This window comes from Pelodiscus sinensis, chromosome 5, assembly GCF_052426305.1.
Source record: "Pelodiscus sinensis isolate ZL-2025 chromosome 5, ASM5242630v1, whole genome shotgun sequence".
Classification (NCBI taxonomy): Eukaryota; Metazoa; Chordata; order Testudines; family Trionychidae; genus Pelodiscus; species Pelodiscus sinensis.
The window spans coordinates 46,565,478-46,590,259 of record NC_143056.1 but is presented as its reverse complement, the minus strand read 5'-3'; the positions used below and the strand labels follow the sequence as shown (position 1 = coordinate 46,590,259).

The window sequence follows — 24,782 nt, the reverse complement described above, 5'->3', positions numbered from 1 at the left end:
ATTCAACTAACTTTATTCTTGAAAACAGCTTACGTCAGGGCCCCCATTCTATCCTTTCAGAAACAAGTACAACAGTCGCTCCCCCTCTCCCTCATTGGAAAAAACACATCAGATTCTTCAAGTCAAAGCAAACCACACCAGCAACACAACAACAAACACAAGGCAGACAAGCACAGGAACTGTTCTCCTCCCCCAAAAGCCTTAGTGTGCTCCAGCCTATTAGCCAACTCCCACGCCTTTGCATCCCTTCCCCCTAAGTTCCCCACCACAGCGCGCCCCAAAGCAGCAAGTCAGTAGCAATCACCCAAATTCCCCCGCTAGAAGCGTCCACCGAAAGCTCCAACCCCCCCCCCCCCCCCCTTCGTCGCTCGCTTCGGTGACCAGCTGATCAAATCCCGCCCAGTGTCTAGCTCCGCCTCCCACCCCCGGCTGTGCTGTTTGCTCCTCCTGACCTGCGGGAGCTCGCCTTTGCGCGCTCCCGTGGGCTGTGTGTTTCCTCCCCATCGGTGTCGCCAGGGCGCGCCCGCTGCCCTTGCCCGCCTGCGCTCGGGGCTTTGTTTGTCGGGCCGGGCCGGCGGCAGAGGGGGGCTGTGGGCACGCGCAGAGCAGTGTCTCCTCTTTGGGGTGCGTGGCACAAGCCGTAGGAGGAGGACACAGGTAATTGGCTCCCAGGAGCATTTCACCAGGCAGCTTAATCTGGGGGGCCTGGCGCTGCGTGTGTAGGATTCTTGGAGTTGCTGTGCTGGAGTTAGGATTTGCTCACACGTTGCCTGTGGGGAGACCCTGGGCTGGGCTCCAGTGGGGCATGTGTCTGTTGGATTGTGTGCTGCGAGCAGACCAGGGGGCTGTGTTCACTGCGTCCTGTGCTCAGCAGGACCACGCTCACACACGAGACGGCTGCACGTGCGCTGTCTTTCCAACAACTCTCTGCCTCTGCTTCCCTGCCCTGCCTTGCCCAGTGCGTTACAGAATTCTGTTTGGCCTGTGGGCACGGGTGGGCCAAGTCAACTGTTTCATAGTGCGCCCGTCACAAAAGATTACTGCTGTCATTATTAGAGGTAAAGGATATGTGGGCTGTAGCAACTGACCTACTCTCTAACCTCTGGAGGTACTCAGTCCTCCTAGCCGCTTGTGAGGAAACCTGTGTTGTGTCGATTCTGTCCCTGTGAATGCAGGATATCAGTCCCCAGGCGTCTTAATCCAGCCTTCAGATCACCTATATATACAGAGAGAGTGGAACCAAAAAAAAGTGACTTGAAGTGTGACATGGTTGTGGAGAGACATTCCAGAAAGTACTAGCTTCATTGGTTAGATATTGGAGGCTCAGAGAGAAGGTCCTTATTCTGAGTATTATGTAACAATTTGCAGGGAGTAGGAGGATGTAAAAGAGCCCTGTGTGCTTATATACCGTCTTTATCTTGATTAGAAGAGATCACTCTGATTCCAAAGGGCCATTAAACTATTCTTCCAGGAGTGAGCTAGATCTGGAAGTAACTCTGGGGCTGGGAGGGTACTGGGACTGGTCAATACAGAATGCGTGAAGTTCCACTGCACCTATATTTTGCAAACTTGCCAGTATATTTTGTAATTTGCGTATAATACTAGTCTCTCCCCACTTTACACAAGAGCATTGTGGGATAGGCCTGTATTACTAAATCTTCATAACTTATACCGCTGTGGTCTCATTCATATTTTATGAAGTTTTAAAATTCAAAATTAAACTAAACCCTAATTGCCAAACCAAGCAATACATTCTGTGATAGTGAGTAACATTAAAAAAAATAAATTTAGTAATGCAGTTCATGCAGATTAGTGAGGTTACACTGAAAGCAAGAAGTGACACACTTTAAGCTCAGGGACAATGATATTGACACTAACAGTCATCACTACTAGTATAGGGACCAGCACTGACTTCACTCTGACAGTCACCCTGGCAGCTGGAAGAGGCAAGCTGTCAAATATACTGGAGAGAGGAGGAGTTAAGTAAGATGTAAATAGAGATCTATAATTTACAGATGGAAAAGGCCTAAAATAATCGGGTATGCAACCCATCTCCTGGCCAACACATGAGTGATTACTATTTTGTATATATTTCTAGTGCTGTGTCTAGTTTAGCTGAAAATGTCGTAAGTAATGGGACCACGCTAATAGATCTCACTGCAGAGAAATTTTCCTTGATAAGTCAGACTGAATTTTACCTTTCTAAATTTAATCTGCTGTTACTCCCAGCTATCATGCTATATTCTTTCCATGAGTTCTTCTCCGTGCCTGTTTTTTTTTTTTTAGACCAATCATGTAACTATTTAAAATTACTGCGTCTCAACATAAGATGTGGTGCTGTGAAATTCTGAAATGCATCGTTCAGTGAAGTCTGTGCCAAGCACCATCTTTAATTGTTACTTAGACAATGTATATTTTTAGTTTTCATAAATCCAGAGTTTATAATTTTTATTGCTTTTGCTTGATTTGTTTATTGCTCTTGCCTTCTGCTGCAGGAGGTTGGGAATTTAAATATTTGTCTCAACTGTTACCCATAATTTTATGTAGTCAAATGCATTTGAGTTATATCCCCAGCTCCAGCAGCTCAGAATCACCAGGCTAGGCTGTTCTTGTAGTATTGTATGTGGGTAGGAATCAGTTACATTTGTGGACAAATGACAGCAGTAAAATATATTTCATGGGATCAACCAAAAATACAAAAGCATAGCACATAACACATTAGCTCAAACCTCTGAAGTCTGTGCTGGGGCTTCCTTTCACTTGTGTGGGTTAGCAAACATTTTAAACTCTAAAACCATGGTACGTTCACGTCTTGAATACTGCGTACAAATGTGGTTGCCTCATTTTAAAAAGATGTATTGGCATTGGAAATGGTTCAGAAAAGGGCAACAAAAATGATAAGGAGTTTGGAATGGGTCGCATATGAAGAGAGCTTAAAAAGACTTGGACTTTTCATCTTAGAAAGAGGAGATTGGGGGGGATATAATAGAGGTCTATAAAATCATGACCGGAATGGAAAAAGTGAATAAGGAAAATTATTTACTTGTTCCCATAACATGAAGTTTTTCTTCATTTAGCACACAGTCAGCCTGTGGAACTCCTTGACAGAGGATGTTGTGACGATCAGGACTTTAACAGGGTTCAAAAACTAGATACGTTCATGGAGGTTAGGTCCATCAATGGCTATTAGCCAGGATGGGTAGGAATGGTGTCTCTAGCCTCTGTTAGTCAGAGACTGGAATGGATGACAGGAGAGCAATTGTGATGATTTCCTTTTGTGTTCATTTCCTTTGGGGCATCTGGCATTGGCTACTGCTGGAAGACAGGATAGTGGGCTTGATGGACCTTTAGTCTGACCAGGTATGGCCATTCTTATGTTCTCATGTTAAAATTAATTTGAAAAATTGATTCTAGATTAAGTTTAAGTACATGTCGTCATATTTTCAACAGCTCAATATTGGTGAAAAGAGGATTTCTGGTTTCCCCTTCTCTTTAAAATTAAACTACAGTATTTGTGAAATGTTGTTTAAACATCACTGGAGATTGAGAAGTTCAGTTTATTTGCGGAACAGGTAAAGCATGGAAGACATCATGGCAAGCCCTCTCTCTCTCTGCATCAGTATGCCTCAGTGCTGCTGGGGGCCTAACTGTAAGCATGATAGGCAATGACTATGCTGTTGGCTGATAAAGTTTACTCCTTAGCATGTACAATATATCCACTTTTTATAGTTAAAGCACTTTATACGCTGGTTTGTACAAACTATCATCAAGAGTGCCTTTCATTACCAAATTTGATAGTAATTATTTGATGTGGATTCCCATGCACTAACTAGGACTCAACAGCAAAATGAGTGTAATAGAAACATTAATCGGTAATATATTCAGTGGATGGGCTTAGGCATGTTGTTATAACATTATATGGCTACATCTAAATAGCTTAAAATTAGAATAGCAAAAGCAATATGAATTTGAAGATGGCAAGAAGTGATATTTGAATTATCCTCACTGATCTTAGTGAGCTAAACAACTTTGGCTGAAGTTTTAGTATGTGTTGATTTGTGTAGATCCAGTAGAAGAGAAAACTTAACAATTGCTTGGGAGTTTACTACAGTTCTGCCCCCCTTGTAATAGGTGCTGTACAAGCACTTAAGGAGTAGGGATGTAAACAGATAACTGATTAATGGGTTACCCAGTAAGCATCACTCTTACTGGCGCCTGGCCCAACTGCACCCATGGGTCAGGGCATGCTCCATTTAGTTTAACTGGTTAACATTTTAAATGAGATTTTACATCCCTATTAAGAAGATATGTGGCCACATATACCAAATACTAACAGATATGTACTCCAGAGCTGTTTGTGGCTTTCTTGATACTTAGAATCAGAAATAATATTGATGTTGAAGTAAATTTAATTACGATGGCTTGTAAATTTTTGTATTGCATCAACTGCTTACAATGCAACTGAAGATATCTTAATCAAAATGTAGAGCAAATTCAAAGATTTTTAACATTTATTCTCAGTGGATTAAAATGCTTCCATGTGCTTAACTATAGCATTGAATGCTACCTGGCAGACTAATTTGTAGGGTTTAATTTTAGTCAGCACACAGCAATCTTAGGTCAGTCTTATGTTTCCAAAAAGGTGTGTGTATCAGTAAACAGCATGAAAACAGCATATGAAAATAACTTGCATAATATCGTGTGTCACGGGAATTGGCTGAATCTCAATGAATAAATTACCAGATTAATTTTTACTTTTCAGAGGAATTGAGTCTTAACTGAAATTATGCAGATAATACAGATTGTACCTCCCTTGTCTGGCACCGTTGGGGCTTGACAGGTCCCAACCAAGGGGATTTGCTGGTCCAGGGGAGGTCGTTCCCAGCAGGCCCATGCTACCCTGCTGTCCCTGGCTAGAGCACCATCCTGGCCCTGCTGCTGCCTGCCTAGCCTTGGCTCCCCAGGCTGGAGCGCCATGGCTGTTGCCAGGGCCAGAGCTCTGCAGTGGTCACTGCCGGCCTCATGCTACTGTGTAGCCGCAGGGGCTGGAACTCTTCTCCGACCCCAGGCTCCCGATTGAGTTGCTGTCCCCTCTCCCCCGCAGCTCCTGCCTCACAGCCCAACCTCCCTATACCTGGGCTTTGTGGTCCAGGAACGTCTGGCATCCTGCTGGACTACAGAGTCCTGGTTAAGAGATGTACAACCTGTACTGTAATTTGTCTGACAGTGGCTACTATTCATAGTGCTTTTAGCAAATTATTTTACAGCCAAATGGTTAAAGAAATTATTCTATCAAATGATTAAAAACATCTAAATTGTGAGATTTAAAAAAAAGTTGCAACTAATCTCAGTTTAATCATGCTGTAAAAACAATAATAGAATAACTTTAAATGTATGATAAACATTTTGATATTTTTCTACACTTTCAAATATAATTACAGCACAGAATACAAAATGTGCAGTTCTTACTTTATATAATTATTTTTATTGCAAATATTTGCATTGTAAAAAAAAAAAAGGTGCAATCCAGAAGCCTAAGTATGAAAGGATGTACAAATGTTTAACATATCTGACTCATAAATATCTTGCAACCCTAGCTACAAGAGTGTTACACACATGTCTCTTCTCACTTTTAGTTTCAAGTGTAAATAAGAAGTGGGCAGTCTTACCTTCTGTAAATATCAACAAACTTGTTTCTTTTAGGCTATGTCTACACTGTAGGCTGCTTGTGCAAGAGTTCTTGTGCAAAAGTTGTTGCGTCCATTGCAAGAGTGCGTCCACACTGCCATGTGCTTTTGCTCAAGAGATATACTTTTGTGCAAGAGCATCCGTGGCAGTGTGGACGCTCTCTTGTGCAAGAAAGCTCTGGTGGCCATTTTAAAATGTTCCCATCCACACTTATTCCTCATGGGGAGAGGAATAACTCTTGCGCAAAAAGCCCTCTCTTCTGATGATCTACTGTAAACTTTCTTGCTCAAGAACAGGCTTGCAGTGTGGACACTCCGCATGTTTTTGCGCAAGAACAGATGTTCTTGTGCAAGAAGCTTGCAGTGTAGACATAGCCATAGTAATTTGTTTAAAAAGAAGTAGGACCGAGTGGACTTGTCGGCTATAAGGTTTCACGTTGTTTTGTTTTTGAATAAAGTTATGTGGGGAAAAATCTACATTTGTAAACAGCGCAATCTCCTTATTATGAAAGAGCAAATTTCATTTGTTTCATTGTGACAAACATTTGTAATCCAAAATCCTATAAAGTGAGCACAATACACTTATTCTGTCGTAATTTAAATCAGTATATATGAAAATGTAGAAAAACATCCAGAATATTTATCATAAATTGGTATTCCATTGTTTAACAATGATATTTAAAAGTGCAATTAATCATGACTAATTTTTAAATTTAGTTAATTTTTGTGTTCATTTCTTTAACTATGAATTCATAGAAGTAAAATCTTTCTTTCTCATTTCTGAAGGAGGGAGGGAGGATAATGTACAATTGAATTGATTCTGAAGTTGGAACCATACTCTTTCTTTGGTGTATGTAAAATTAATGAAAATATTCTTTCAAAAAGAAGATTTATTTGCATTAAAGAGATAATGGTTATATGCAGAGCTTTACTTTCAAAATGTAGTTTATCATCTCACTTTACAAGCAGAAGAAAAAGATAGGCTGAAAAAGAGCACAAGGAATAATTGCCTTTCTTGTTTCTGGACTTCATTTAAAATATTCAGTATCGAAAAGAGTCACATAATTTTGTCGTAATTTTATTTACAGGTATAGACACAGATATTACCAAAATATTGTTTTCTGTTTTTTGTAGAGAATAAGTGTACTAGACTGTTGTTCTAGATCTCGGTTGATATCTTCTTCCTAGTGAGGAAAATTGATATGCATATCACAATTTATAGTAATTGAACTAGTCAATTAAGATCTTTATTTTCAATTTAATGGCAAAACTCCCATCAATTCCAATAATGTGGGATTGTGTCCTAGGTGTGGAAGAAATAATTGGTAATAGATTCATCACCTGGTGGTCATTACAGTTTAACGATCTAGAATTTACCAAAATGAGCCAAGGAGCTCCACATAACAACATAATGGCCAAAATCAACTCTTACTTTCATCCTGGCTAACTCCACTGAAGGCAGGATCTTGACATTGTGTAATATGTTCATTTGAATATGGAACCAAACTTGCAGTAAACTAAATTTTATGCATTTCTATCTGACAAAAAGGCAAAATCTAAATTCTTTACTACTAGTATAAATGAATATATTAATAAAATGGGGAAAACGTTTAATTCCTTGCTGAGCAATGCCACTTATAAAGTTCAGGACTGAATAGTCTGGGGGGTTTTTTTGTGGGGGAGGGGAGAAGACAGTATCTGCTGTTAGTGTTTTAGTTTGTATCCAAACTTCATCTGAGATTGAGTAATCTTTTTTGCATAAATGCAAGGGAGTTTAATAGAAAGTTTCTCCTGTGATCCAGAATTGGGGTATTTGAAATAAATTGGCTGAGTTTTAAATAATATTTAGAAAATACGGAGGTATTCTAATGATTTCTTCTTGCTCTAAAAAGTGCTGAACATCTTAATAAAATTTTTCAATGGAATAGATTCCTTACACATTTTACAGATACTGATTTATCAAGTGGTACCAAACTTAGATTGGGTTGAGAGAAGCACAATAAGGCTCTTTCAAGCATACTAATGGATATGTATGAATTTTAATTTTTTAAATTTGTCACATAATTTGTACAATTAAAAAGTTGTGCTGCATTCCAATTTTCAATGCATAAATCTTTGCAGGACTGGGGTCTTAATTTGTGTTGTATTAATTACATCAATTTGTTTTCTTTAAGAGAATTAAGGTCCACTTCAGTTTACCTGCAGTACTACATTCAGCAGTATATACTAAGTGCAGGATTCAAGTATTAACCCCTTCTTTGTTTGTATTATACTACATCAGCTAGTGAGAAGACTGCCCCATTTGTGGATGTATTAAAAATATTTGTGATATAAGAATGAAATATTGCACCTATTTTACATTTTGACCGTTTTCCCTTTTGTATTATAGATTAGCTTAATTTTAAGAACTTGCTTGGCAGAAAGACAAGTTTATATACAGAGAAGTGGTTGTTTCCAGCAGAGTTGGAATGGATTAAAATAACATTGGGGAAGGCTTGCATTCATGTGTTGTTTTGCTGGTACAAGCACACCACTCCGTGGCTTTTTAGTTTATCGCAGCAGGATTCTTATATAAACATTTCAGAAGTAGGAATTGCTCACGAGCCATTCTACATGCAGAAAGTGTTCATCCATGCATGAATTGCTTACCAACCACTGGAAGAAGGTGTTATTTGCTCAAGTAACTTTATTTGGTTTGGAATACATATTTTATTTTAATTAATTTTATTCTGTTTGTGTGATGGTGCAGTTGCTGCTTAAGAACTTGCTTAGACACATGAGTATTAATATCCTGCTTTTAAAAAATGTATGTTTTGGAAGCCTTACTTCTGTATATTTAGTTACGACATAAGCCTTTATATTGTGTCTATAAGCACTAACACACTTATTCTATATGTCATCTTTTATCTTTTGATCCATCAAACAGTAGAGTGAACCTGCTCTATTATTTGAATTAACCTTCCCATAGATTGTCACTTGGAATTCAACATGAGGCCATCAGCACCAAAAGCACAGGCCTCTCTACCATTTGAACCAAAGGAGTAGCTCTGTTATTGAGGAACAATACTAAATTCTACTAGTCACTAGAGGGGAGTATGACACACTTAGCCTGTGTGTTACGTGTTATTGTATAAAGCAATTATTGTTAGACCTGAGGTACTAAATGCTAAATCTTTTACTTGTCCTGGACTAAATGTTCCAAGTACTAGACATCATGCAAAAAAACTAAATTTGTAATGTCTCACTTTCTGAAAAGTAGTGGTGTTTTAATTGAAAAATGTTTAGAAGCTTACTGTGTAAGCATGTGTGCCATGTTGAACGGTGTATTTTGTACATTTTTAAGAAAAGAGAAAATAGTTCTGGCTGAGATGGATTAGAAGGGAAGAGTGCAAGGTGCACATGGTGATGCCATTTATTGCCTTGATGTCAACACTTGTACACAGCTTGTGTTGCCAATCCTCCGGGGTTATCCTGGAGGAATAAAAGATTAGTACAATATTATGATGAATACCACAAATTAAAGAAAATATACAGTAAATATGGACTTATTTTAAAAAGGCACTTCTTAATTTAAGTCTTATGACCTGATCCAAAGTCCACTGAAGTCAGCAGAAAAAATCCCAGTGACTTGAATGGGTTTTGTGAATTCTGCAGTGTAAATCCAGGATTTCAACTTTTAAATAGTTTTCTTGCTTTTGTGGGAATAATTCAGATACTCCATGTTATCTAGATATTGTTTGGTAACTAAAGAAGGTGTGTATATGTAAGTGTGGTATTTTTCTGTGTGTGTGCACTTACACCTTCTAAATATATTAGGATGTAAATGTATTCATTATAGATAACACTAATAACATTGTGTAGTTTAATGCCTGGTAAAACAATCCCATCACTTATATCTTCAAAAAAATTTTCTCAGGTTAAATTGCTTGTGTTATCACAAGTATTATCTTTAGATGTGTAATAAAGTTAATATTCTATTGGATACATTGCTTAATAGTATCAAAGTAAACCATTCAAATATGTAGCTATTTGATTTTAGTCTGTTTTCAACCATAATCAGTTGTTTTTGTTGCTTATGTCAAGATTTCATGAGCTTGTTGACATTCTAAATTAAGAATGTTAAAAAATAAATATAAAGATGCAGTTAAACATTTCAGTTCTTGTGATTTATCTTTAAAGAAAAGCAAACATACAACATTTTATAAATCTGCTTTCTTGGCTCTGTCTCAAAAGCTGTTTGTTTTTATTAGACCACAGGAACGCTAAAGTTAAGCATTTGTATTTGCACCTGACTATAGATCATGAAAAAGGATATAGATCCACACCTATATCCTTGTGAAGTAGAATACATCCTAATTTCACTGTTCCTTAAAGGAACACTGCATAAAATAATGTTACTATTTTTGCTAGTCACACTTTAAATATTTTTAATAATGAACTGCAATAATTTTAAAATGCCAACATTGCTTACATTAATCTTGAGAGATGTTTCTTTGTTAATCCCCTTCCCTACAAAAAACAAACAAAAACCGCAACAACCCCAACCTGGAAGTGTGTTAAGTAGTGATCTGATCATCTACCTCCCACCCCAGTTCTCTGATTTATTGTGTTACCAAATAGCAGGTGAAAACAAATGTGGCACATATTTTTCCTTATGAGGAAAAATAATAAATTGAGATTATATTTTCACTTTTAAAATTCATGATGTTGATGCATTTACATTTTTGTAAATTTGAAGAAATGAAATGCATATGTGTCTAGAACAATGCTACTTTGCAAATAAGTTATCTGTCATACGTATTTTTCTGAGATATATGAAGTTTACATGAGCATGAGGAATGAATACTTTATGCTTGTTTTCATGTCTTGATTTGGATAACTATTAGACTAATTGTGGTGGTTAGGAGCTTCTTGAAATACATGTTGAGAATACATTTTCTGAGAGCAACAAAGGAGATCACAGACCGATGAAGAATGTCACTTACTTTTTTTTCTTTCCTTCAGGAGTTTTTCTGAGGGTGCTGAACTGTTAAAAACATCTTTAAAAAATATAGCTTTTTTTGATATATTTTTAGTATCTTTAAACACTAGATGGAGCTATGTGCCAACAGTGGATCTCTAAAATAACATTAGAATACTGGTTATCCACTCTCCTCCCCTCCCAAAAAACCTCCTATATGTGAGTGCTTTCATTCCTATGGTTCTGTAGTGCATTTTTTACTATATACAACATGTTAAAACTTCAATTTTGAAATGTAGTGTACAAACTAAAGACACTGATCCTGCATTGACACAACTAGGGCTGTTTGTAGTATCAATTTAGCCATTGAGTATTTAATTGGAAAAACGGAATATAACTACAGAAAATAGGTCAGCAAAAAACTATGCACTTTATTGTGCCTGATGCATATTCATACCCTCAATTTAAGAAGTCAGTAGCATGAATGACTTGAATCAATTTGGCTTATTACCAAATTAAGCTAAATCCATATTGGTCACTCTTAAGCTGATTTAGGAGTGTCAACACAAAGGGAATTGCACTAATTGATCAAAATAGTGCCATTTCTGTGTGTTAACATTATGAGAGTGAAACAGCATCTAAAGAGCAGAATGTTGTGGTTACAGTGACACTACCACTCTGTTTTTACTGGGGAGGAGGACCTACTGAAATACTGTCTGAAAGAGTGTAAATATATAGTATTGATTGAAAAACGCTGCCATCCTAAAGATCAGTGTTTAAAACTATTAAAATTTGGACCATTTCAGTGTTGTCTGAAAATAAATTATAGTGCATCACATTTGCTGCTTTTGGTCATTCAAATAATCAGGAAATTGTGTCCCAGTTTTCCTAGATCTGACTAACAGTATTGTGCAATAACAGTGTTATGCAATATCTGGTATTCCAAAAACAAGGGATTAATTTATTCCCAAAAGTTATGGATTTAGTTGACTAGTATTGCAAGCTGAAGTAGTGTCAGGAAGTGAATTCCAGGCATGGTGTTACACATGAGACAGTGAAAAGCAATGTTTGGGCATTTGTCAAAAAGAAATGTAAAGAACAAGTTAGTTTCCTAAGAACTTTGTCTTTAAGTTCTTTGATGTTTGAAGCACACTTGCCTTTACTCACATGTTATAGTTCTGCAAATTATCTTTATGGGATTTTTTCACAGCACAATTCAATGCTATTGCACAGTGTCATTAACCAGTTACATTTAGGAACTAGCTGGAGTTACCCGGTGTTGCTCGGGAAAGTGGAGGAACAAAATGTAGAAAAACAATAGTCCATTATTGTTTTTTGAATGGTAGAAAAGTTGCAGTGAGTTCTGTAGAGATTAAAATATATTTTAAAAAAGTATAAAACAACCAATTTTACATGTTATCAAAAACTTTATTGTAAACTATATTTTTTGTTTCAGTCTTAACAAATATTTACAAATTTTTTCCACTTCCAACTCTTGAACACACAACATAGAGTTGTCCATGTGAAAAGCAAGATGTCTCCAAATCAATTCCAACTATTTTAAGTGACTGTCCTTGCACTTTGTTTATGGACATTGCTAAGGCAAGTCATATTGGAAATTGAAACTGTTTAAATTGGAAGGGCATATCAGTAGGGATGATTGGTATACGTGGTAGAAATATATCCTCATCCTTCGCACAACCTGTTAAAATTGCTGCTTCTCTCACGTGGGGCATTAATGTTTTTTTACACAAAATCTTGTCCCATTGCATAATCTTGGTGCATCCAGATTCCTGAGAAGAATAATCGGAGAACCAATTTTAAGCCCTAAATTGTGAGATGGCATCCCAGTAGGTTTGCGGGAGTGTATAAACTCAGTGGAATAATACACTGCTTGGTCTCTATTTACAACTGTGTCAACCAACTTGTATGTTGTGGCTTCTCTGGGAAGCTGTTGTTGTATTCGTAGGTTAATAGCATTCACACTGATATTTTTAGGAGCAAGAATTGCACGTTCACAAAGCCATTTATGATCATTGAAATGATGTTGAATGTTTGTAAACACATGGTTTTCTAATGCTTCAGAAGATTCTACTATATTGCAAACATTTTTTGGAATTTTGATGAGTCTAGTTGTCAGATCAATTGGTATTTTCCATCGCCAAGTGTTAGCAGCTGTTGAGCAAATTGTCCAGCAGCCACATCACCCTGCAATTGAGCTCGCATGTTGGTTTTTACTTCTAGTCTTCACACACATCTCAATAGGTATGAAAATTTTGATCAAGCTTTAAGTTCATCGGCCATTGTTCCCTTCGGAATGACAGGTAGTGTTTGTTGAAAATCACCTGCTAAGAGTACAACAACTTCACCCATAACTGCCTGGTTATTTCGCAGGTCTCTAAGAGTTCGATTTAGAGCCTCCAATGTGTGTTTGTGAGCTATTGTACACTCATCCCATAAAGGGGCGGCCCATGAGCCTAGGCAAACTAGGCAGTTGCCTAGAGCGCTGCTGGCCCAGGCACCTGATAATGATGTCACGCAGCACCGGGGCGCCCCGTGATAAAATCATGGCCATTGACAGCCATGCCGGGGGGTGGGGAGGCGCCGCCCACCTGGGGCGCCAGCTGCCACAGCCGGCCTCAGACTGCTCCTGATCTCATACAATAAGTTCACAATTTTGTAACACCTTAGCTTGATCTGTTTCTTTGCTGATATTGCATAGAGGATTTTCAGTATGTGAAAGATTAAGAGGTAATTTGAGAGTTGAGTGAGCAGTGCGACCACCATGAAGTAAAGTAGCAGCAATACCGGAAGAAGCCATTGCAATTGCAATTTTCGATTGCTTCCTGATTTTGGCTAAAAGTAAATTTATGACAAATGTCTTTCCTGTTCCACCTGGTGCATCAAGGAAAAATATTCCTCCAGTTTTCTTATAAACCAAGTCTGATAGCATTATAATCGTATCTTTGATCAGTGACCAGTAGTGGTTCATTTGTTCATATATCTTGATCCAATTTTTCTGTGTCGTAATTTGTTTCTCTTAGCATTTCTCTGCTTAATCGATCATCCACATCTCTTTGAGGTGTTGGAAAACCTGCTTGCTTCAAATCCTTACCAATCACTTCCAGAAGTTTGTCTTCTAGGAGGATCAATGCTTGATTGAAAATATCAGATGTGTATACCAAATCCATTCCAGGATTTTGTCTGCGAGCTTGCATTAAAATGTCTTTGACCATGCTTTCTTTATGAGTTTCCCACAACTGATTAGGATTACACAATCCGCAAGTGGTGAGCAAAATGGTGAAAAGGTTTCTCAATTTTGCAGGTGATTGAGAAATGGCAGCTTCAAGCATTGTCATTCCAATGTGAATCATCTTCAGGCAGGCCTCTAATTTGGCAAGCCTCATGAAATGTTGAACATATTTGTCCATTGACAGTTCTAAGAGCTTCAAAAGAAGTAGGACCTCTGACAATATGTAACAAAATCCGTAGAAAGAAACATTCAAAATTATTTGGATTCACAATATAGACACGACCAATAGCGTCTGTATATTTCACACCATTCCACCGAGGTACAGTGGTTCCTTGAATTCTGCATTTAAAAACTTTTTGTGATGGGTTCCTATGGAACCCATCACAATATAGTAGCATCTTGGCAAAGTCATCTTGTTGACAGAGTAAAAAAAAAATGCAGTCAATGTTGTGTTATGTGGTTCACTGATTCTCTGCTGTAAGTTAAGTTCTGTGAAATAAACACGTTGACCATTTTCCAAATGTACAGCCAAATACATTACCGTTGGATGTCGTTTATGTATTAGAAAATCAAGAATTTGCCTAACTGCCTCATTTCTGCTGATGTATCTACCCATTATGTATCATTGAATGTCATCGATAGCTGCTCCATCTCTTTCTAAGCCAAATATCGCTTGGTCACTGCCTTTGTTTATGTATTTGCATATGTACTTAATTGACTTCACTGAGTTGCAATACTCAACATAGATATGCGCCGCAAAAATCCGAGAAAGTAATGGACAGTATGGTACAACCCACTTGTCGATTTTAGTCTCTTGATAAGAGTTATTAATTTTTATCTTGATTTTAGCTGTAAAACCACCATCTTCTACTTTCCTCTTTCTGTAGAGAGGATATCCATCTTCTCCTGTTTGAGTTTCTTGAAGATTTCGTGGGTATTTTTTTGGCACACTTTCCATGTACCATGCAGGGAGAATTAGGATTGATACTACCGCATGGACTGCGTATCATGTTTTTCACAATTAGGTCAAACAGAATAGGATCTTGTTCGGGATCAGGTAACTCTGCACTAATTAAGCTATCTATTTGATTGGGCCTAATTTTTTCTTTCATCCATACTAATATGTAGGCATTCGGTAGTCCTCTCTTTTGCCATTCGATAGAGTACATCCGACATCGAGTTTGTCCAAATACATGACCCTTGGTAATGGTATCCATGAGCTTTATAAGTTTTAGCCTAAAGACTCTTGCCAATAAATCATGCCGATTGTAGTAAGTTTGGCCAGTCATTAGCTCTGCTTGAATTTCTTGCCATTATAGATTGCAAGTGAACGTCACATATAGGTCAGGTCTACCGTATTTTCTGACATATATCATAGCATCTTGTGTATATTTGTCCATATACCGTGGGCTTCCAGTAAATGTTGTTGGTAGAATTACTGATTGACCAAGGTTGTTTGTATTCCTGTCATTAGCCATTGCATCTCTCAAGTGAATACATGCATCTACTCTGTTTTTTTTTAATTTATTTAAATGAATATACAGTAATTGTTCACTCTCGGTCTTGGCATACATATCAGCGACAAACTGATGGAAGAGTTGATGGTACCTCAAAATGTGATTATAATTTTCTGCTCGCACCATTATTCTGTTAGCATAAAATTTCATTTCTGATACTTTTTTTTTTCCATCAATAGGGATTTTTGTTACTTTCAAATTATTTAGATTGATCTAATAGCCATCTTCTCCTTGCCAAAAAATGAGAGGGTATTGTAATGCATCCTAAGATCTGTCACTTTCTGCCACTTTCTGCAGTTGTTTCTTTTCTCCAAGATGATATTGCGTCTCTCAAATTCATTTCCCACGATGACAATCACCACCTCATTTGTCAAAGGTTGATTAAATGGTCGCTCATGTTCTCCAGCATGTTTTGTCCACTTGAATTAACACTTTGTATTCATCAGAATACAATCCTCTGAATAGCAGTTATGAAAATATGTACATAGTCATAATCAGGGCTCAACAAATCACCGAATCTACTCATCCGTGTTGAGTAGATTTCAGCTGGTCACACCGTTTACCGGCGGCGCATGAATGCACAATGTGGGTCTTGTGCGTGGGCAGTGTGGGGCTGGCGAGCAGATTTCGCCACCGTTTGTCAAGCCCTGGTCATAATGGCTGTGTCCAGACTCAGGGTTTTTTTCGAAAAAAGTAGCCTTTTTTCGAAAAAACTTCACCTGCGTCTAGACTACAGCTGCATTCTTTCGAAATTAAATCAAAAGAACGCGGCTTTTCTTTCGACAGCGGTAAACCTCATTGCACGAGGAAGAACGCCTTTTTCGATGGAGATCTCTGGAAAATAGGTGTGTGTGGACGCGGGGAGGCCATTTTTTCGAAAATAATGGCCTCCAGGAAGAAGCCCTGGTGGACAATCTGGGGCATGCCTTGCTGTCTCTGGTTCCTGTCTGCAGCCATTTCTTAAAGGCACAGGCACCCTCACAGCCACTTGTGGCAGCAAAGCAGCCAGAGCACACGGCTTGTGAAGTGCAGCATGTCCCAGCCCCAAGACCCTCCTGGCCCTTCTAGAGAGCCTTCTGGGGACCCAACCAAGGTCTCCAAATGCCGGGCACCATGATGGTCTGGGCCAGAGCTCAAGACCCTTCTCGAGCTCTGGGGAGAGGAAGAGACCTTACAAGCCCTAAAAAGCCGGCGGCGAAATGCGGACATTTATGGCCGCATGGCAGAGGCCCTGGCCCAGAAAGGACACTACCCCCGCACCCAGGACCAGGTGCGCTCCAAAGTTAAGGAGCTGCGCCAAGGGTATGTGAAGGCCAGGGAGGATAGCTCCCGTTCTGGGGCAGCCCCCCACTCCTGCCCCTATTATACTGAGCTGGACCAGATCCTGGGTGGTGGTGAAGCACGCACACCACAGCGTCTCATGCAGTCAGGCTTGGCGGACCCTGTGGTGGACGCGCCAGAGCAGGACCCAGAGCAGTCTGGAGATGGGGACATGGTGCCAGAGGAGGACAGTGAGGAGACGGCGACCCTCACCCTGGAGCCAGTCACACAGACCCCAGAGGCCTCCCAGGTGTCATCTGATGCCAGAGATGAAGCAGCAGGTGAGTGCAGTGAGGTTGTATAACACCCGGGGGAGGGAGAGGTAGGTGGGTGCACAGTGGGTGATGCACAAGGGAAACCTGTAATGCTCAGGCTGATGCCCAGGTCACACACAGTGTTACCTTCAGAATGTCTGATTTCCCCTGTCTCAAGGACAGGGCATGCCCTTTTGGACAGCTGTTGCACACATGACTGATTGTGACAGAAATGTAGCTGTGTTACTCTGATCTGAGGAAGTGGGTCTGGCCCACGAAAGCTCATCCCCCTAATACACCATCCTGTTAGTATTTTAAGTGCTATATAGTCCAGTTTAGGACTGGTTGTGTCTTCCTCTTTTCCTCCACAGCCGGACCAGCCGTGCAAGAGGGCCGCAGCACCCCAGCCCCACCTCCATCTCGGGGACATGGGAGCCGCAGACACAGGCGTGTGTATGCGGACATCCTGAGGCAGCATGTGGAGGCCGTGCAGGAGCTCAACTCCATCCTGCGAGAGAGGGCGGAGGCAGAGGATCGATGGCATGACCGGCTGATGGACGAGCTGGTCCAGCAGCGCACGTCCCTGAGTGCCACTCTCAGGGAGGTCTGCAGCTTGCCTGCTCCTGTGCCTAGTCCTGCTCCTCCAGCACCCCATGACCCTGCCCCACCAAACCCCCCTTCCACAGCAGCATCCCTTTCCCCCCTTGGACCTCCCTCTCCCCCAGCCCCCCCAGTTCCCCAGCCCCTCTCTCCCCCTGGCCCTCCTCTCCCCCAGGCCTCCCAGTCCCTAGAGCACCTACCCACTGTTATCCAGCCAACCGACAGGTGCACCACCCGATCCCATGGCCATGGTGGACCCCGAACACGAGGCCCAAGCAGGAGACTGAGATCAGGCAAGCACCGTGCAACCTGATCCCCTTCCCCCCTCCAGGTTTCAAGTCCCCTTCCCCCCTCCAGGTTTCAAGCACCCCCATCACCCCAGTTAAATGACAAGGAAAGTGTTCAACAAAATGTTTATTGTACATAGTTTGGCATGAAAGTATATTTTCTACATCAAAAATGAACAAAAGCTTTTTTATGTTTGCAACAGTTATACTATTTTCCAGTGAGTGATATTTAATAAAATAACACAGAACTTATTATATTGAGACAAACCCTGGTGTTTATTATTTCGCCAAACAGAGTCAGGAGATGGGTTGTGGAGGGAAGCTTCTATTGGGCCAGGGCCCAGTCCCCAGGCAGAAGCCCCTCAGTAGAGTCAGTGGCCTCCAATTGAGAATTGCTCCCGTAGGGCCTCCCGTATGCAAACAGCAGACCGGTGAGCCTGGCGGATAGCAGTTGTCCGGGGCTGGGCAAAGTGCCTCTCCTGACCATCAGCACCTGTACCCCACCCTGGTAGGAAGGCCTCCCCTTTCCTCTCCACTAGGTTATGGAGAACGCAACACGCGGCCACCACCTCAGGGATGTTGCTCTCCCCCATGTCTAGGCGTGTGAGCAAGCACCGGAATCTGTCTTTTAAACGTCCGAACGCACATTCCACCTGGTTGCGAGCCCGGTTAAGGTGAGCATTAAACTGCTCCTTGCTCGCATCCAGGTGGCCGGTGTAGGGCTTCATCAGCCACGGCATCAGGGTGTAGGCGGCATCAGCCACTATGCACACTGGCATGTGCACATCCCCAAACGCAAAGTTGTGATGTGGGAAAAATGTTCCTGCCTAAAGACTCCGGTAGAGGTACGAGTTCCTGAAGATGCGGGCATCATGTGCCCGCCCTGACCACCCAACACAAATGTCAGAAAACTGGCCACGATGGTCAACCAGGGCCTGGAGGACCATAGAAAAGTAGCCCTTTCTGTTAATGAATTGGGCTGCTCGATGGGGCGGTGCACGGATTGGAATGTGTGTCCCATCGAGCACTCCTCCACAATTCGGGAAGCCAAGGGCAGCAAAGCCAGCCATGACGCTGTCCAGATCTGGTAGACAGATGAGCCTGTTCAGCAGCTCTGAATTGATGGCCCTCACCACCTGCAGAACGAGACAGACAACAAAATGTTAGAAGGGGTGCCTTATCTCTTAGGAGGAGAACCCACCACTCACCTTCCCTCTCAAACACCCCGGGAATCCCCTTCTCAGAATTCCCCTCCCCCCCCAGCAGTTCAGGGTGAGTGGAGGAGCTCCCTCCCACTCACACTCCACTTTGTCCTTCCTGACAGTCTCCCTTCCCCCCACCCCAAACTGTGACTGTCCCCAGACAATGACTTACCTCCATCAGGATGTATCCAACAGTAGACCTGCCCACTCCAAATTGGTGTCTCACGGAGCGGTAGCTGTCGGGGGTTGCCAGCTTCCAGAGGGCAATGGCAACCCTCTTTTTCACGGGGATAGCGGGCCGCAGGTGGGTATCTTGCTGTTGCAGAGCAGGGGCGAGCCAGGTACACAGCTCCTGGAAAGTGGTCTTTCGCATCCGGAAGTTGCGTAGCCACTCTTGGTCATCCCAGAGCTGCATAACGAGCCAGTCCCACCAGTCAGAGCTGGTGTCAAGCCTCCAAAAACGCCTGTCCACAAAGAAGTTTGGAGGCAAGGGCAGTGGGGCTGCATGACGGACGATCCCTTCGTACCTCTGGTCTGGGTCCAGATGGGGAAGTAACCTCATGACTGTGTCATGCAGGTGCAGCAACACTTGCAGTAAGATGGCGTGGGGCCATCGCCTGCCCAGGGGCAGCTCTGGCTCCATGCCAAAAAAAATGGGTCTAAAACAGAAAAACCTCCACACAAAAAACCTGCTGGGGTGTCCCAGGAAGCTGAGCACTCCAAACCAGCACTGCAATGCCTTCCTTACCTCCTACAGGGACAGCAAAGGCAGCTGCAGAAGCAGAGCAACGGGTGTTCAGGGGCGTCCCTTTAACCATGCGTCTCTGCAAAGGGCAGGCAGCAGCACCCGGAAGGAAATGCTGCCCCCATGCCCTGGTAGAAGCAGTTCCGGGTGGCTTTTAATTTCGAAAGAGCGTCCAGCAGTCAGGACGCTCTTTTTCGAAAAAGCGGATCGATTTTCCGATCCGCGTATTGTAGTCTAGACGCGCTTTTTCGAAAGAGGCTTGCCGTCTAGACATAGCCAATATCTGAGAAGCATTTGTTGTAAGTCCAAAATGATGTCTGGGTTTGTACCGGGAATGTTACTGCACTGTTGGTTTGTTTCTTGATTTTCATCATCCATGAAATAAATTTGAAGAAATCGATGCTCTTCGTTTGGAAGTGGCAACAATGATTCTATACGATGATTAACCTGATCTTGAACTTTAAAAGTAGGCATGAAACCTGGCTCTCATATTTCGTTGCTTCTGCCAAAAGATGTCATTTGGAAACATGAGTTGTACTTTCTGATATTTTGCAAGAAATGTTTCGATCTGGATGTTAATCCTGACATTAATGATTGTAGCGGTTCCGGAGGCGGTTGGAGTATTGGTACACTAATTTTACCACTCAAACAGCACATGTCTAGTGTTTCTCCAATCCACTTTAGAGCGCTACAGTGTAAACAGACTTTGTTCATTCGCCCGATATCAAATTGAGGCCAGTTTTCATAATTATCAGTCAGATTATAACGAAATGCCTTGCCTTCTAGTATTGACCAGCATGTAGCTCTTGAAGTTGCTTGTATTACATGTTGGTTTTCAAGCTTAACCTGCCTCTATTCCACACTTTCGGCCGCTCTGGATGCTGCAGTTGTAAGTCGCAGATTTTCGAGCCGTGTCCGTCTCTGGTCTTGACTCTCAGATGCCCTTAATTCTACTTGTATTTCACGTTGCTTGTCTAAACGAATCTGCTTCTCTTCTACACATTCAGGTGCTCTTTATAAAGCCAATCTTTTTGCACCTGCAGTCTTTCTTCCTTTCTGCCTTTTTTTTTAATGGCATAATATTTTTATAAAATGGGCTAAAAAATGCAATTTGTTGTGTATTAATTTTTTTAGGAAAAATAATATAATCCGTTCAATAATTAAAGTGAGTTACCGAAAAAATAGTCAGTATACGTTTTTGAAATATAAGTTGACAGTTGATATAACTGAGGTGAGGAGCCTGGTGGGAGGAGAAGAAAGGGAACCGCACGCTGCTTCCTTGTCCCTCTGCCGGTCTTAGTGAGCGACTGTCCCCATTGCTTCCCCCAGGAATCTGCTTCTCCCCTCACTGCCAAGCTCCGTGCAGCCCCGGGAAGAGGTGTTGGTCTCTCATCTCTTCCTTCCCACAGTACCTTAAAATCTTCTCCTGGATAATAAGGTTATCCCATGCAAAGTTTGGTTGTGGTAGCTCTTAGTGTCCAAGTTATTAGCGCACAAACATACAAACCTTCTCCTTTATATATTAGATTTGTTATTTTGGTTATAGTTTTGCATGGAGCTAACATGATTTCTTTCTATTTTTATCTATATATCTAGAGAATAGGGGGCAAGTTAAAAATGGCAACATTTAATATTTTTCGAGGAGTGACAGTACAAAGAAGTTTTGCTGAAACCATTTTGAAAAGCTTTTCAGAACTTAGAAAAAAAGTTTTAGATTTTTAGTTGCATAGACATCTTTGCTTGGAATGAAGCTTATATCAGAATGAAAACAAAACATAAGGGCTTTCTTCCATTATTTCTGGTTTATTTTTGTGATAATGTCACTATCTCTGGGTTGGGTTTTTGTGGGGTTTTTTTTGTATTTTTTGACAGGTGACAAACTATTGGACACAGTCTTCTCTTACTAAGTGAGAGTTCATGGGTAAACAAAATTGGAATGTTTAACTAGAGCCTTAATTATATTTTTTCTAGTTGTCACTGAAGTCACAGGGATCAAGTTAGGATTGACAATTCCACCCCACGTGCTTCAACATGGGAGTTCTCAAACTTTTAATAGCATGGACTTACAGCTTAATACAAAATGTTTGTGGATACTTCTCCACTTTTTTGTACAACCTTGAGGTAAACTGTAGCAATTGCTCACATGGGAAAATATGATTTGGCCTGTGCCACCAACAAGTGAATTGTGGAGCAAAATTTTGGAACATAAGGAGAGAAATAGTGTGTAGGAGTTTTGATTTGATATTTTGTTAGTACAGGCAGTCCCCGGGTTACATGGATCCGACTTACATCGGATCCCTGTTTACAAACGGGGCGAGGCAACCCTGCACTAGCTGCTTCCCCCCAGCAGACCAGGGAGACGCAGAGCAGCTTTTCTCAGCAGACACCTCAGCTTGAGAATAAAGGACTGAGGGAAGTGAGGTGTGGGAGAATAAAACTGAGCTCTGGAGAAATGTTTGGCTAGAGTTTCCCCTACAATATGTACCAGTTCCGACTTACATACAGATTCAACTTAAGAACAAACCTACAGTCCCTATCTTGTACGTAACCCGGGGACTGCCTGTATCTGGAACTGATGATCAGGCCCACTGACAGGAATTCTGGGCCCCTGTTCCTTTGCCTTGGACAGAGCCACAACACCCCCCCCCCCTCCAGAAAAACTTTTAGCACCATCCCTTGAACAGTGGGCCTGCTGGTCAGTTGCAGCCCCATCCCCCAGCTGCCTGGAGATGCCCTTCCTTCTCCTCTCTACCCACCCAGGGACTCCCTGCACAGCTCCTCCCCTCCCCCAATAGTCCTGTGCAGAGCTTGGCTCCTTTTCCTCTCTGCCCCCAGCCAGCTGTGCCCCCCCCCCCCCACTTGGTTCCTTTTGCTCTCTGCCTCCCAGCCCGTTTTTGCTTCCCTAGCAGTCCTGTGCCCAGCTTGGCTCCTTCCCTTCTGCTGCCTCCCTCCCCCGTCCAACTCTGCTCCCCCACAGTCCTGTGCCCCTTCCCTCAGCTCTGCCCTCATCCCTCTGCTCTTTTCCCTTCCCAGCCTGGCACCTCACAGCTACCCCAAGCCTGGTTCCTCTGCCTCCCTCAGCCTTCACTCCCCCATTTCTGTGCCCTGCTCTACTCCAGAGCCCTGGCTCCCTTCCTTTCTTTCTAGCCTAGATTTCCCACCTCCCTATTCACTCACATGGTTACAAAGCTGGGCCAGCTCCTCCCCCGGCTCTGCCTTCCCAGCACAACTGGGGACTGCTGTGCCTACTTGTCCTCTGGCCAGGGCCCCTTCTGCCCTGACACTGTCTGGTAGAATGCAGCACCAGCCCAGCAGAATCACTCTTCAATCTGCAGTAGGCACTGGGACTCGGGAGTGTGCTCTTAGGTCTTTAGGAGCCTTTGTCTGCCAAGGTGATTTAAAAGAGCCTGGGTCTCAGCAGTGGTGGCCAGAGGACTCTGGGCACTTTTAAATTGCTCAGGCCCAGAGCAATTGTCTCCTTTGTCCCCTGCTGTCAGTAGGCCTGCGAATGATTGTCTTTTTTCTTTTTATAGAAAAATTAAAGTAACTGGAGTTATGAAGAAACTGGCCTCCATCTAAGGAGTCCTGGGCGATGGCACTGGTGAATCAGTAGATGGTACTGTTCCCTGCTCTATTATTGAATGAATGCTGCAATATGGTGGCTGAAGCACTGAGATAGCAGGGTGTACCATTCTTCCAATAAGTTATTAAACAGAACTCTTAATATCTGGCCAGGTTCCTTTCAGTCTGCACTTTCAATTGGATTGAATAATCTTCACTTCCTGTCTTAAACAGGTGTATTGCTGCTATTGACCACAGAGGTGGTTGCTTCAGAGTGGTAGAATCTTCTGTATTTCTTTTTATATTTGGGCACTAGGGATTCTTTAATGAAATGTACAACAACTATTAAACTGTCAGCGGGACTTCCTGCTGGCCCTGCCCTCCATAGCATTCCAACTTTGAAATGAACAAGAGCCCTCACTGGGGCTCTTGTACATTTTAAAGGCGGAATGCGGAAGTGCTTATCAACTAGTTGAATAGTCAATGGAAATTCCATCGACTACTCGACTAGCAAATCAATCACTACTTAACATCCCTAATGGACACACAGACAGACAGATGCACAAACTCTCTCAAATATATGGTAGATAATCTAATGGGGGCAAGGATGATTCTACTTAAAGAATTATCTGTATTTGTAGGACAGGTATTTTGCTGTGCTCATACTAACTGTGGCGAGAGGCAAATATTTATTTATTTTAGATATATATGTGCATCCTAAAAATCAGCATCAATATCTGTGCTCTAATCAACCTTGACATAGGTTCAATTTACATCCAGTTTATTGTAGCCAGGTGAGAGAAGTTCAGGTTGATTTTTTGTCTCTCATGTTACATAATTCTACTCCAGGATTGCGTGTGAATTAATCACAAATATACAGTTCTGATTTGCATGATTAGTCAAATTAGCTCAGTTCCGGTTTCATTATTTATTTTAATGGCAACAGTTTGAGCTGGTCTTTTTTCTTAATAGTCTGCAGTCAGATTTCACTGGGAAAGAGCTTTAGTATGTTCATTGTAATGGAAAAATTGCTTTCCGAACATCCTAGCAAAGATCCTGTTTAAAACAGATGACAGCCGGTCATGTTCAGTAACACATCAGTCATCAGATTTATTTTAATTCTTTAAGCTGAACATTTCATTCAAGCTTGTAGCTTATCTTGTCAAGCAACCAAGGGCTTTGTAGCTTTACCATCGAACATAGAGTTGCACCAGCAGTTCACAAATAAATGCTAAGCTGCAAAAAATATTGTTTATTTTATTAATCTTTTCTTTAGCTAATTATGGTGTTTTCATGCTATTTCTCCCTCCCCTTGCTGGGTTTACCATGAAGAAATTCAATGGACTTCTTCCTAATCCTGCCTCACTTTGACCTAGGGCCAGTTCAGACTCAAGGC

At 41.7% G+C, this 24,782-nt stretch overlaps 1 protein-coding gene across 3 annotated transcripts in view; it reads left to right on the top strand.

Moving 5' to 3' along the window:
• The first annotated feature begins 430 nt into the window (after positions 1-430).
• The window catches only part of MIPOL1 (mirror-image polydactyly 1), a 303,297-nt gene continuing 278,945 nt past the window's right edge, over positions 431-24,782 (top strand). For all 3 annotated transcript variants that reach the window (XM_075926916.2, XM_075926909.2, XM_075926913.2), the window contains exon 1: positions 431-657. The gene's annotated coding sequence lies outside the window, so the exon portion shown is untranslated. The remainder of the gene's footprint in view (positions 658-24,782) is intronic.